Source organism: Plecotus auritus (genome assembly GCF_963455305.1).
Source record: "Plecotus auritus genome assembly, chromosome: 12".
Taxonomy (NCBI): domain Eukaryota; kingdom Metazoa; phylum Chordata; class Mammalia; order Chiroptera; family Vespertilionidae; genus Plecotus; species Plecotus auritus.
The window spans coordinates 25228962-25242126 of record NC_137778.1 but is presented as its reverse complement, the minus strand read 5'-3'; the positions used below and the strand labels follow the sequence as shown (position 1 = coordinate 25242126).

General features: G+C 37.6%; 1 protein-coding gene across 3 annotated transcripts in view; it reads left to right on the top strand.

Annotated features, from left to right (window-relative positions):
• Positions 1-13165, top strand: part of RABGAP1L (RAB GTPase activating protein 1 like) — a 516407-nt gene that overhangs the window by 319700 nt on the left and 183542 nt on the right. The window lies entirely within an intron of this gene.

The window sequence follows — 13165 nt, the reverse complement described above, 5'->3', positions numbered from 1 at the left end:
CCTGAGTTGATAGAGTGGCTTTGTGTGCTAGGTGTCCTATAGGGCCCAGTGGCTCAGCATCCCCAGTTACCTGAGGTGGACACTCTTGGTGCACCCCTTTGTGGGCTGTGTGCACAGTCTTGTTGTAGTTAAGCCTTGATTGTTGTTGGTATCACTGGGAGGAATTGACCCTAGGCCAATTGGCTGTGAGGATCAGCTGTTTCTACACTGGGAGAACTTCTGTGCTGGAGACACCCTTATGAGACAAGACTTGCAAGAGTCTCTGTGCTCAGCTTGGATGGGGCGGAATCTCAGAGCGGAGCAAACAGCATTGATTTCCCATCAGCCCTGCCCTAATAGGCCCCTGTGTCTGAGTGTCCCATGGTAATCACTGCAAGCACCTCTAAGAGAAAGCCACCCTAGAGTTCCGTCCGCTGCCAGACAGTCCATTCTCTCCCTGAATGAGTCTGGGTCCTCAGAGTCTCACCCGGAACTGGAGTTCAGTGCAGTTGGTAGCTTTTATCTCCCTCCTGCTTGAGAAAGCCAGCTGCGTACTCAGTTGCCTGCCCTCTCCGCGCCCTCGGTACCTCTGCCTTCCGCAGTTCCTCTGAGTCTCAGTGTGCTTTTCTCTTTCCTGACAGTCCAGTTTCTCCTCGTATGAGTCTGGGTCCCAAGAGTCTCGCCCGGAACTGGAGTTCAGCGCAGTCGGGAGCTTTTGTCTCCCTCCCACTTGAGAAAGCCAGCTGTGCACTCAGTTGCCAGTCCTCTCCGTGTGCGCATCTCAGTATCTCTGCCTCCTGCAGCTCCTCTGAGTCTCAGTGTGCTTTTCTCTTTCCTTCTAGTTGCAGAATTTCCACTCTACCAGCCTTCCTGTGGTTCTTGATGATGTCCATTTTGTCTTTTAGTTGTAGTTCTGAAATTGTTGTGTGAGGCAGCAGTTTAGGTGTTTACCTATGCCACCATCTTGGTTTCTCCTATTTACTGGCACTTATAAAAACACTTGCCCTCATATGCTAACCAAGAAGGATTGATATTTAATTGTGCAAAGGGCTCAGCTTTCAGTAAAGTCATCCTTGCATGTTTGTGGGTTAGCCCAATGCTCACTCCTGTCTTGTTTAGTCTATATTGTCTTTTTTTGGTCTCCTGATGGCCTCATTTTTGAGGATTATAAATATATACACTGATCAGAAGTGTATAAATAACTGAAAGTCTGAGAATGTACTGATTTCTAGAAAGTGATACATCTTTTAGTTTTAAAAATGTCAAAACCATCCAACACCACAAAAAATGTATAATGTATTTATTATATGCTTGTAACAGGAAAAGGTAATTATTAAAAGTATTTTCTACCTGTTTTGAAATTCTACAGGCTAATTAGCTTCTGGCTTGTGTAAGGCAGATATCAAAATGTATGTAGTTTCTCAGTTTATTTAGAAGGACCTGGCTTACGGGATATAGAAAAATATTTCCCCCTTAGTGTTGAGTATGTTTTCAACCAATCAGTGACTTTTCCCTCAATTTTTCTCTGATTGTTGCTCGATATTTTTTTCATATAACTAAACAGATGGCTCCATGTGCTTGCAGCCTCTGACTTAGTTTTGCTCTATTGTAGTAAAAACAGTATTTGCCTCATTATATAATATTTAGAGGGAAAAATCTGAAAAATTACTGAACACAAAGATAAAAGTTAAACAGTTGGTAAATTTAAGTACTTGCTACCCCTTGCTTTGGTATTGCAGGCTAATAATCCAACCTTGAATTCATTAAAAAATATTCATTAGTAACTTACTCATGTAGCCATTTTAGATTATCAATGTAGATTTTGAAACATAATTTGTTTTAAAGATTTATGTTTATTGTTGAAATTATTACAGATGTTCCTCCCCCCCCCACTCCTTTCCATTCCCCTCCCTAGACCTTCACTGCACTATTGTCTGTCCATGGCAATTAGACAGTTTTAAAAGCTTTTTTTGAGTAAAGAATATTATAAAAATGTAGCGCTAAGATACCTTAATTGCTGACTAAATTGCACTAAATTTTGTGAAAATTGCAGAGAACAAAGGAACCATATTAAAACATTTTAAAATTCAAGATAGTGAATATAAATTGCTGAGGGTTGTAATATTGTACTAAAATATGAATTACTTAAACATAAGTTTGCAACAGCCTTTGATAATGGAGGAGAGCAGAGATGAACATATCAGAAAATGTTTTAGAAACCAAAATTCACTGGAGTCCTACCATATGGACCACTTGGTTTGTCATTAACACAACTCCTCCTCCTCTTGATCTACCATGAATTAGCAGTCAAGTGCTCATAAACAGAAACTCAGGTGGTGGTGATAACTCACAAACTGCACAGCATACTTATGAATAATTTAGGATTGAGTATTATTCTCAGGTTTGTACATCCTATTTCCTTTGCTTTTTGCATTCAGTTTGAACCATAGTCTTTCATTTTATGACCGCCCCATGTCCCCAAAAGCTATTGTGTGTGACTTTAAAGCCACAGAGTGTGACCTACCTGTTCTATCATTTTAATTTCTAGAATAATATCCAACATTATACTTCACACACTCAGCAGTATACCTTTGAGTTTACATTCTGGATACCTTGCACAAAACCAAATAAACATTCATAATACATTGATATAAAATCAGCCATTTTGTTACATAATCTGTAAATAATGACAGTTTTGCTTCTTTTTACCAATTTCTTTTTTTTCTTCTTCTTCTTATTCTTTTTTCTGTCTTACCACACTGGGCAGAACCTCTATTATAGTGTTAAAATGAAGCAGTGAGAGTAGACATCCATGTCTTACTCCTAATTATAAAGGATCAGCATCTAATGATTTATCACTAAGAATGGTGCATCTTATTCACATCAGCAACACACAGTATAGACCTTTTTTTTTTTAATACAGTGCCTCCATGTGCCTTATAATAATTTCACATTTACAGAGTGCTTTCACACTTACTACCTCATTTATTTCTGACAACTCCTCACCCATAAGGCCTATATGAGAGTTACAGTATGCTCTGCTCTTAAATTGAGACAGAAATTAAGAGAATTTTAATTACAATAAGTATTGAAACCAACTTTGGTTTCAAGGATACAAGAGTCTGACTTTATAGTTGAAGTTTTCTGTGGCTCTGGTGAGATGAGAAATGACCTGAACTGTCAGGTTAGAGGGAACACAGTTAAAAACCTGCTGTCATGTTTTAATGGCCCTGTCAATTTCAGCTTTTGCCTTTTAATATCATTTTCACAGTAGGAGGAAATCAAAATGGTTCAAAGATTCTTAGGTTGTCATAAATTTATGTGTGAAGTTGAATTGGAGGTATAATAGTAGAATTCATGGGATTCTGAAAATGTAAATATTTGGGCTCCCCTTCCTCCTGCTCTTCCTCCTTCCTGTCTTTCAATAACATGTTTTAAAATAGTGTCCTTCAAAGAAAGAAAAATGTGGTACCATCCCAGGTGTCTTTAGCACTTTTCTAATTTACATATGTTGTAAAATCTGTTTTCTGTTGGCGGACAGGTTGGTGCAGTTTAAAGGACTGAGCATCAGGAGATCTGGTTCTGGTCTCGATTCTTCCCCTAAGAAGATCTAAGATTTGGAGGAAAATCACTTTTTGGATTTGCTCCTCATTAGAGTATAGGGTCTGATAAAATTATTCTACTTCCAATTTGCTATGGTTCTTAATGTTGTTTTCAAAATTTTCCTAAAATATAACAGATGAATTCCTATGTCAGGTATTCTATCACTCAATATTGAAGCTATAAGGGAGTATGATTTAACTTTGAATATTTACCTAGCTTTCTGCTGTTGTGTTTGGGTGTGTGTTTCAGGAACACCTGAAATGAAATACATTTAGTGACTTACTTTTAGATAACTTCTTTTGATGTGAATTCTTCTCTATGGCTTCCTTTTTTCACTCTATTAATGGTATCTTTTGATGAATAGAAGCTATTAAAAAAGTGAGGCCCACTTTATTAATCATTTATTTTATAGTTAGTGTTTTGGTTCCTGTTTAAGAAGTATTTGTCTAACCCAAAGTCATGAAAATATTCTCTGATGTAATCTAGACATTTTATTCTTTTGCTTTTTACAATGGGATTATGACCTATCTATAGTTGGTTTTTGGATGAGGTAGAAGTTAAGGTTCATTACCCCCTGCCCCATATGTATCTCTAATTGATCCATCGTTACTTTTAAAAAACCATTCTTTCCCCTACTGTATTGCTATAGCATCCTTTTTATAAGTCAGATCCATGTATATGTGGGTTTGTATCTGGGCCATTCTTTCTTTTTTTGGGGGTGGGGGCAGGAGTTGTTATTTCTTTTATTTTTTATTGAATATGTTTGACATAATTACACTCACTGTATATTTAAAGTATACAGTGTTTTAATTTGATACATTTATGTATTAGGATTGTCATTGTAGCAATATTTAGCATCTCTATCACATTACATAATTATCCTATCTTTTTAGTGGTTGGGATAATTAAGTTTTTGTGTCTTATTAGCAAGTTTCATGATTGTAATAATATATTATTATCTATATTCATTATATTGTGCATTAGCTCTCTATGGCTAATGTGTACTCATTGCAAATCTGTGCCTTTCATGAATATCAATCTTAATCTCACCACCCCCACTCCCTGGTAAACACCATTTCACACTTGGTTTTCTACAAGTTTGTCTTTTTTTTTAAGATTCCACATTTAGGTGATAACATATAGTATTTGTCATTTCTCTGTCTGACTTATTTCACTTAGCATAATGTTCTTAAGCTCCTTCTGTGTTGTCTCAAATGGCAGAATAATTGTGTATATACACCACATTTTGTTATCCATTCATCCATTGATGGGCACTTAGGTTGTTTCTATATCTTGGCTATTGTGAATAATAGTCCAATAAACATGGGAGTGTATATATCTCTTAAAAATTCTGGGTTGTTTTTTTTTCTTTGGTTGTTGTTGTTTTGCTGAACCATTCTATTCCATTGATCTATTTATCTATCTTTGCAGCAGTACCACACTATTATAATAATAGTGGCTTTATAATGTCTTATTATCTTGTATTGTTGGGCCTACAACTTTGTTTTTCCTCAAAATTGTTTTTACTATCTGGTCCTTTGTAGTTTCATATTTTAAAATCAGCTTGGAAGTTTTGGAGGGGGAACAAAACACCTTTGAAGATTTTGATTGGTGTTGCATTGAATTGATATTATAGTATGCTAATTTTATTAGTTTTTCAAAGAGTCAACTTGGGCTTTGTTGATTTTATTTATTAAATGTTTGCTTTCTATTTCATTGCTATATGCTCTTATTTTTTAAAAAAATATGTTTTCATTGATTTCAGAGAGGAAGGGAGAGGAAGAGAGAGAGAAACATCAATAATTAGAGAGAATCATTGATCGGCTGCCTCCTGCAAGCCCTCCACTAGGGATTGAGTCCACAACCCAGGCATGTGCCCTGACCAGGAATCGAACTGTGACCTCCTGATTCATAGGTCAACGCTCAGCACTGAGCCACGCTGGTCAGGCTGTTCTTATTTTTATTATTTTATTTAAAGTGTAGTACCTGATGTTCTATGAATATATTCTTGTTTCTTATCTTTTGATTTTTATTTACTTGCTCATGTTTTCTTCATGCTTGATTGTTTTTAATAGAATTCTGGATTATATGAGAATTATAAAGCTTTGGATGATGTTTATTCCAGAGTAGATCCATTGTTCCTCTGGTAGGAAGATGGAGTATTTGGGGTGGAGGTGGAACTCTTTGATTCAGGTTTGACTTTTTTTGGTATTGAGACCCTTCCAGGACCTCAACTAAAATCCTGAGGCATTTACTAGAGACCTTCTTCTTTGGTGGGTCCTCCTTCAGCCATGTCCTTGTCTTTAGGAAAATACTGAAATCTCTGCTCATTTATATTCTCAGTATTCTTGCAGGCCACTTTTTCCAAAATTTCCACTTCTTTGAGACATTATTTAGCTCCCATGAAGAAATAGGAGTGATCAACTTTTCACAATGTTCCCCTCAAACATTTTGGTACGCAAGTAATTGGTTAATAATTTCAGATTTTTCTAGGGGAGTAGGGAAATTTTCACTGATCCTTTTGTTTACATTTGGGATAAGGGGGGTACTAGATTAGCATACTGATAAATCTTCATCTCTCAGAATCAGAGTTTTACTTAGTTCTATTCCTTCCTTTAAATCATCCATTTCACATTTTCCATTTTAGAAGAATTGTCTAATTCTGCTTCATTGTCAAGGACAATGTTTATAGCCATTTCAAAACAGCAAATGCACACTCACACATATATACATACACATATAAAGAAGCTTCATGGCGTGCGCGCACACGTGTGTGTGTGTTTGTGTGTGTGTGTGTGTGTGTGTGTTCATGATTAGCTCTTGCTTACAGTATCTCAAAAACATTTTTTATTTGTTAGTATCACTAAAGTCCTTCATGACCGATTAGCATTGGATTTAAATTTTGTGGTCCTCTTTAATATTCATATTAATAGGATAGACTTTCTGAGTCAGAGCTCAACTAAGAAGATAGGATGTTATTTTAAATAATGGATTTTTCTTCTAAAACTGTAACCGTGAAAAGGTCAGGTTTGTGAAGCTGGAGTCCTGGAAAGAGAATGACCGATCTGTAATGCTTTTGAGAGTGTCTGAGGAGAATATAAAATTTCCTTTGTGTGCTTTCCTTGAAATAGCTTTGTAGTTTCTGTGGAGCCTGTGGTCTTTCAACTGAAAGGCTAATTGAAGCCATCACACCATGACTAGAATATAGGAAGGAAGTGGTGGGATTCTAAGGATGATAAAAATCAGAGTATACAGGGATTGGTGTTTCCCCTAAGGGCTTGATTATAGCAACTTTTGAAAAAACAACATTATTCTTTGAGGAAGATAAGAAGTTAGATTACTTTTTAAAATAGAGAAAAAGGAAGAACAAAATGAACCCGTAAAGACATAGCACAAGGAGCCTTCAAATAAAATGCTGCTCATGGCACCTCCTGCATTTATGGTTTTTTACAACACAGAGATCTATTCATATTCTAGATTAAAATGCCTCCTAATATCCTAAACAATAAACTCGAAGTTATTTCTGAGTGAATTAGTTATGGAATTATGGGCACTTGTTTCCTGTTTACTAATTACTATGCAGTTGGCAATATCTTTATAACTCTAAAGCCTCCTCCTTAACCAGACCTCTTCCTGCATCTTTTAAAGACCTGGGAAGGGTGTGAATCTGAATTGCTTTCCTCCTCCTCCCCATCTGTCCAGATCTTGGTTGCCCACTTCCCTTGTGAAGCGTGTCCTTCCCACTTCTACCCACAGTGATTTACAGATTAAAAATACTTTCTGAAATTTAGACCATTATTGTGGGTTATGTTGTGAACATCACCTGATTATTTTCATTTCAGTCTTTGAGGGAAGAGCCTACCTCTGACTTTTTTCTTTGTCTCAGAGAGCAGAGTGCAGTACTAGTTACACAGTGTCAATATAATTAACTCAGAGGTCTTGACTCATGAAACTGACAGTGTTAGTCTAGGTTTTCTAAGAAACTTGTCACAAAGATTAAAGATGTAAGAAATACATCAGGGGAAATGCCTATAAAAGAAAATGGCGGGGGAGGGGTGGGGGCGTATGGGGGAGAGCTGGGAGAGCATGGACTCCAGTGCTGGTCTGACCCCAAGGGAAGAAGAGAGGAAGGAAAGTTGATGGGAGTGTCTGAGACTGTAGGGTCCCTCGAAGGAAAGTTTGGCAAGGCCAGTGGGGAGTCCTCAGCCACAGTTGCCTGTGAGGTCGCACGTCTGCCGGAAGGTGGCCCACCTATGTGTTGTTTCTGTGTTCAGTCATTGGCTGGGAGCAAACCTTGGGAAGTGTGGCTCAGGTGCAAATGCAGGATAGGTTTCAGAGCACAGCAGTGGAGACCGTGTGCTAATTACGTCCCCATTGGTGGAGATCTGGGAGGCATATTTTCATGATCATCAGACTGATCTTTTAGATAACGTTTAATGTATAGAAACTCTGAAAGAGCTCTTTATCACTTTCTTCTTCTGTAAAGTAATTTTATTCACACAGATTATTCTGGATAATTTCCTAAGATCAGAGCTGTTGCTTATTTTTAGAGACGTTGTTTAGGATAGCCTTTACTTATTATTATTATTATTATTATTATTTTAAAATATATTCCATTGATTTTTTACAGAGAGGAAGGGAGAGGGACAGAGAGTCAGAGACATCAATGAGAGAGAAACATCGATCAGCTGCCTCCTGCACACCTCCTACTGGGGATGTGCCCGCAACCAAGGTACATGCCCTTGACCGGAATTGAACCTGGGACCCTTCAGTCCGCAGACCGACGCTCTATCCACTGAGCCAAACCAGTCAGGGCTACATATTATTATATTTTAAATCAAAAGTCCAAGAATGTAAAAGAAACACTCTGAGTAATTTACCATTATCTCACAGTAATTTACTTATAATAGAGGCAATTTTTTTAAGGTTATGGTAGTCTAGTTATTTTACATTTCCTTCTTTAAAAAAAAACACACACAAGTATATCAGTTCAGTTTTAAATTGTTGCCAAGGGCCTTTTTTTTTTTTGAAGTGTTATATAAAAGGAAAGTTACATCTAGGAAGTTTGCCAGCTATGTTAGATAAGAAAATTGCTTTGTGAGTGAGTATCAGTGAGTACAGCTAGCCTCTATGTTTATTGTCACCAGTATTTAGATTATTTCATGTCAGTGAACCTATTTTTACAGCTTATGTAGATACTCTGCTTTTACCAGCATATAGGACAAACTTAATAACTGTTTTTAAAGCCTTGATATTTTATTATTACAATCAACAGACAAAATGATTCTGTCAAATCTATGTACATATGTATATTTCCATGTCTATATATTTTTTAAACAATCTCAAACTTACAGGAAAGTTGTAAGTACTGGAGTTTGGTGTTTTCCACTATTTGAGAGTGATTTGTCACTATGGTGCCACACTGCCCTCAGTTCTTTAGGGTGTTTTCTAACAAGCAAGAATATTCTCCCACATGACTGTAATAGAACATAGAAATCACGCACGTAGCATTGATATATTGCTTCTGCCTAAGCTTTAGACCAATTGTCCAAATAATGTTCTTTACAGAAAAGGAGCTAGTTCAGAATCGCACATTTCCTTTAGTTGTCCTGTCTCTTTGATTTCCTTCTGTCTGAAACAGCATCTCACGCCTCCCTTCACTTTCTTGCCTTGGTGCTTTGGAAGACTACAGGCCAGTCATTTCTAGACTGGCTCTCATTTGGGTTTGTCTGATGTTTCGTTGTGTTGGATTTGGATTATCTATCTTCGGCAGGACTAACAGAAGAGATGACCTGTTCCTGGCAGGGAGCACACTGTTGTGGTTTTCCCATTATTGCTGATGCTCACTTTGATCACATAAATAAGATGTTATTTATCAGCCTTCGGCACTATAAAGTTACTTGTTTCTCTTCGTAATTAACAAGTACTTTGTGTAAGGTCATTTGTAATTATGTAAATATCCCATTTCTCATCAGACTTAGCATTTATCATCTGCAAGTGTCATCTAAAAGTCAGACTGAACAGGCTTCTGGTCAGAGAAGCAAGTAAAGTGAGGAGTGGGGAGAGGTTTGGTGCAAAGAGAGGCAAGTTCTGAGTAGAGAGAAAGGATTTACTTTAGTTCAGTTGGAGAAGCTTAGACTACCAGTGCTTGGAAGAACTCCAAGCAAAAGAACTTGCTAGAACGCTGTTTCAAACTGTGAATCATAAAATCAATTTAGTAGGTGGCCTCTGAAAAAGTCATTTTTCCTACTAACCTAACCAAAACTATAAAACAAGTGGAAAGTAAGATGAATGCAGACTGATTTGCATTGTTATTCTCAGCTCTCTGGTGAGAGAATAGTCTGGACTTGCTGAATTCATACCATCTCTCATGAGTGGTGGACCTTGATTTCATTCTTTTTGTTATTGTTTTGTTAATCCTCATCCGAGAATATTTTTCTTTTTTTTTTTTAAATATATTTTATTGATTTTTTTTACAGAGAGGAAGGGAGAGCGATAGAGAGTTAGAAACATCGTTGAGAGAGAAACATCGATCAGCTGCCTCCTGCACACCTCCTACTGGGGATGTGCCCGCAACCAAGGTACATGCCCTTGACCGGAATCGAACCTGGGACCTTTCAGTCCGCAGGCTGATGCTCTATCCACTGAGCCAAACCGGTTAGGGCCCGAGAATATTTTTCACATTGATTTTCAGATAGAGTGTAAGGGAGGGAGCGAGAGGTGGAGAGAGAGAAACATCAAGGTGAGAGAGACACATCAATTGGTTGCCTCCCACATGCACCCAACCGGGGCTGGAGATCGAACCTGCAACCCAGGTATGTGCCCTTGACTGGGAATTGGACTGGCAACCCTTTAGTGTAGGGGTTATGTTCTAACCATTGTGAAACACTGGCCAGGGCAACCTTGATTTTTTATTGAACTTCTCTTGTGACACAAACAAGCATATAAATAGCACACTTCTCAATAAATGTTAAATGTATTTATGTAATGATGGATCCAACCTTTGTCAAAGTGACATCAGGGTTGATGAAAAATGATTGACTTTTGGAGATCCAGACTTCTAAGGAATCCTCCACTTAGGCATCTTTCTTGGGGAAGGGGAACATTGAATATCTATCACTCATGCCACATGCTCTGTTGTCAACAAATCCCCGGATTCTGTGTTCATGAAAAAGGCAGTGACAGAGCACCACCAGAAATGCTGCATATAGGGATAGTATTAGAACCTTCTCCCTCTTCTTCAGCTTTGTTCTCCTTCTCTGTTCTCTCTGTCTGCAATCCTTCTTCCAACTCCTAACACATACCCAATACACCGCACACACACAGACACACACGCGCGCGCACACACACACACACACACACACACACACCTATCCATGAGCTCTGGGTAAAAGTACAAATGAAGCAATCAGAAATATAACTGTATAAAGCAAAGAAAATTTAAAAAGTAAAAGAATGTTAATTTATCTTTTAATTTTTAAAGTTCGGTAGAGCTCTGGCAACTGATAATAATGAAGAAAAGCTCTTTTCAGATTCATTAGATAATGATTTCATGATCTAATTTTTCTCTCATTAGAAGAGTGTGTGATAATATCATAATTAGCAGAAGAAGGCTAAAAGAGAACAGTAGTACTTCAAAAGATGCCATTAAAGAAAGGAAAAGGCAGGGCACAGACTGGGAGACAATACTGGCAATGCAGTCTAACAATGGGTTTGTAAACTGGACGAAATCTTGGGAATCAATAATAAAAGACAGTCACAAACGAATATGTATTAATTGCCTAAAAGCATTTGATATGCTCCACATCATTAACCATCAAGAAAATGCAAGTCAGAACCACAGGAATTAATAAAAGGAAGGAGAATGGCAATATCAAGTAAGGACAAGGATATGAAGCACCGAGTACTCATACTTAGCTGGTATTGCCATAATCATTGTACCACTACTTTGGAAAACAGTTTGGCATCTCTTATCAAGTTGATCATTCACTTCTTATTTGAACCCTGAACCTCCACCCTAGGTATTTACCTAGTGAAAATGAAAACCTATATCCACCAAAAAACCTTGTGTATACATAACAACTTTATTCATACTAGGAAAAAACAGGAAAAAACAACAAATGTTCAATCAGTGGGAGAGTGGATAAACAAATTGTGGTATATTCATGCAGTGGAATACTACTCAGCAATGAAAAGGAATGGGCTACTGATACATGCAGTAATATGACAGAATTTCAGAAACATTATGCTGAGTAAAAGAAGCTAGGAACAAAAGAGTATACATTATATAATTCCATTAAATGAAATGCTTTTTAAAATGCCAACCTAATAATATTGATATATTGTGATCAAATCAGATCATTACTGGCCTGGGTTTGACTTCAAAGAGGCGTTGAGGGACATTCTGGAATGATGGAAATATTCTGTAATGATGGGTTATCTAAATGACCCAACTTAAAGAATTATGCAATTAAAATGTGTGCATTTTATTGAACACAAGCTATATATTTCAGTAAAAACGTTTTAAGTAAAAAAAGAGCTCTAGACCCTGTACTCTGACTTCTTTGGCATTTGAGAGAGAGCACACTCAGCCTCCCTATAGAAACCCTTCCTGATTATCTTTGATAATCATTGCCCTGGACATTAAATGGAAATTCTCTCACTAAGATGAAGCCCAACACATGAGTGGGATACGTGCCCAGGACTCAAACAGCACAACTGGGCTGTTCATCTTTTAGAAATAAATATGGGAGCACCTGAATGGTTCAGTAAACTGTGGCCCATGCTGCTTGCTTTTGTACCTCCTTTGAGCTACAAATGTTTTTTATATTTTAAGGGGTTGTTTAAAAAACAAAAACAGCCCAGCCAGTATGGCTCAATGGTTGAGCATCAACCTATGAACCAGGAGGTTACTGGTTCTATTCCCAGTCAGGGCACATGCCTGGGTTGTGGGCTCGATCCCCAGTGTGGGGCATGCAGGAGGCAGCCAATCAATGATTCTTTCTCATATTGATGTTTCTATCTCTCTCCCCCTCTTCCTTCCTCTCTGAAATCAATAAAAATATATTTAAAAAACACACAACATGCCACGGATATATGTTACCCTCATAGCTGAAAATATTTACTCTTTGGACTTTTACAGAAAAAGCTTACTAATTCCTTTTCTTTACTCTTTGATCAGCAACCATGCCTACAGTAACTGAGTCAATTTTTTAAAAACTTCTAATGAGTATCTTCTTTAAAAGTTATACTCCAGCAGTTTGAAGTATTAAGTGGTATATATTATGCATACAACCTTGTTTCCTTTTCTCTGAAGATAAAGATGAACCCTGAGTTAAATGGTATGACAGCTGTTTCCCGAGGAGCACTGGATTTGCTATGAATGGGCCTCTTTGGCTCTGTACCTGCCATCCTGGTTAGAATGATGTTAAAGATTGTAAATCCAGAACATCTGTGAGACTCTTTCAGCCATTCTGCAAAACATGCCAGCTACATGTTCGGCTTTGCCCCAGTGGAACAAATGGGAGGAGTCATTTTTACCCTTTAGCCTTCTGGAAAGTGGGAGAGTAGTTTAGAAGATGTT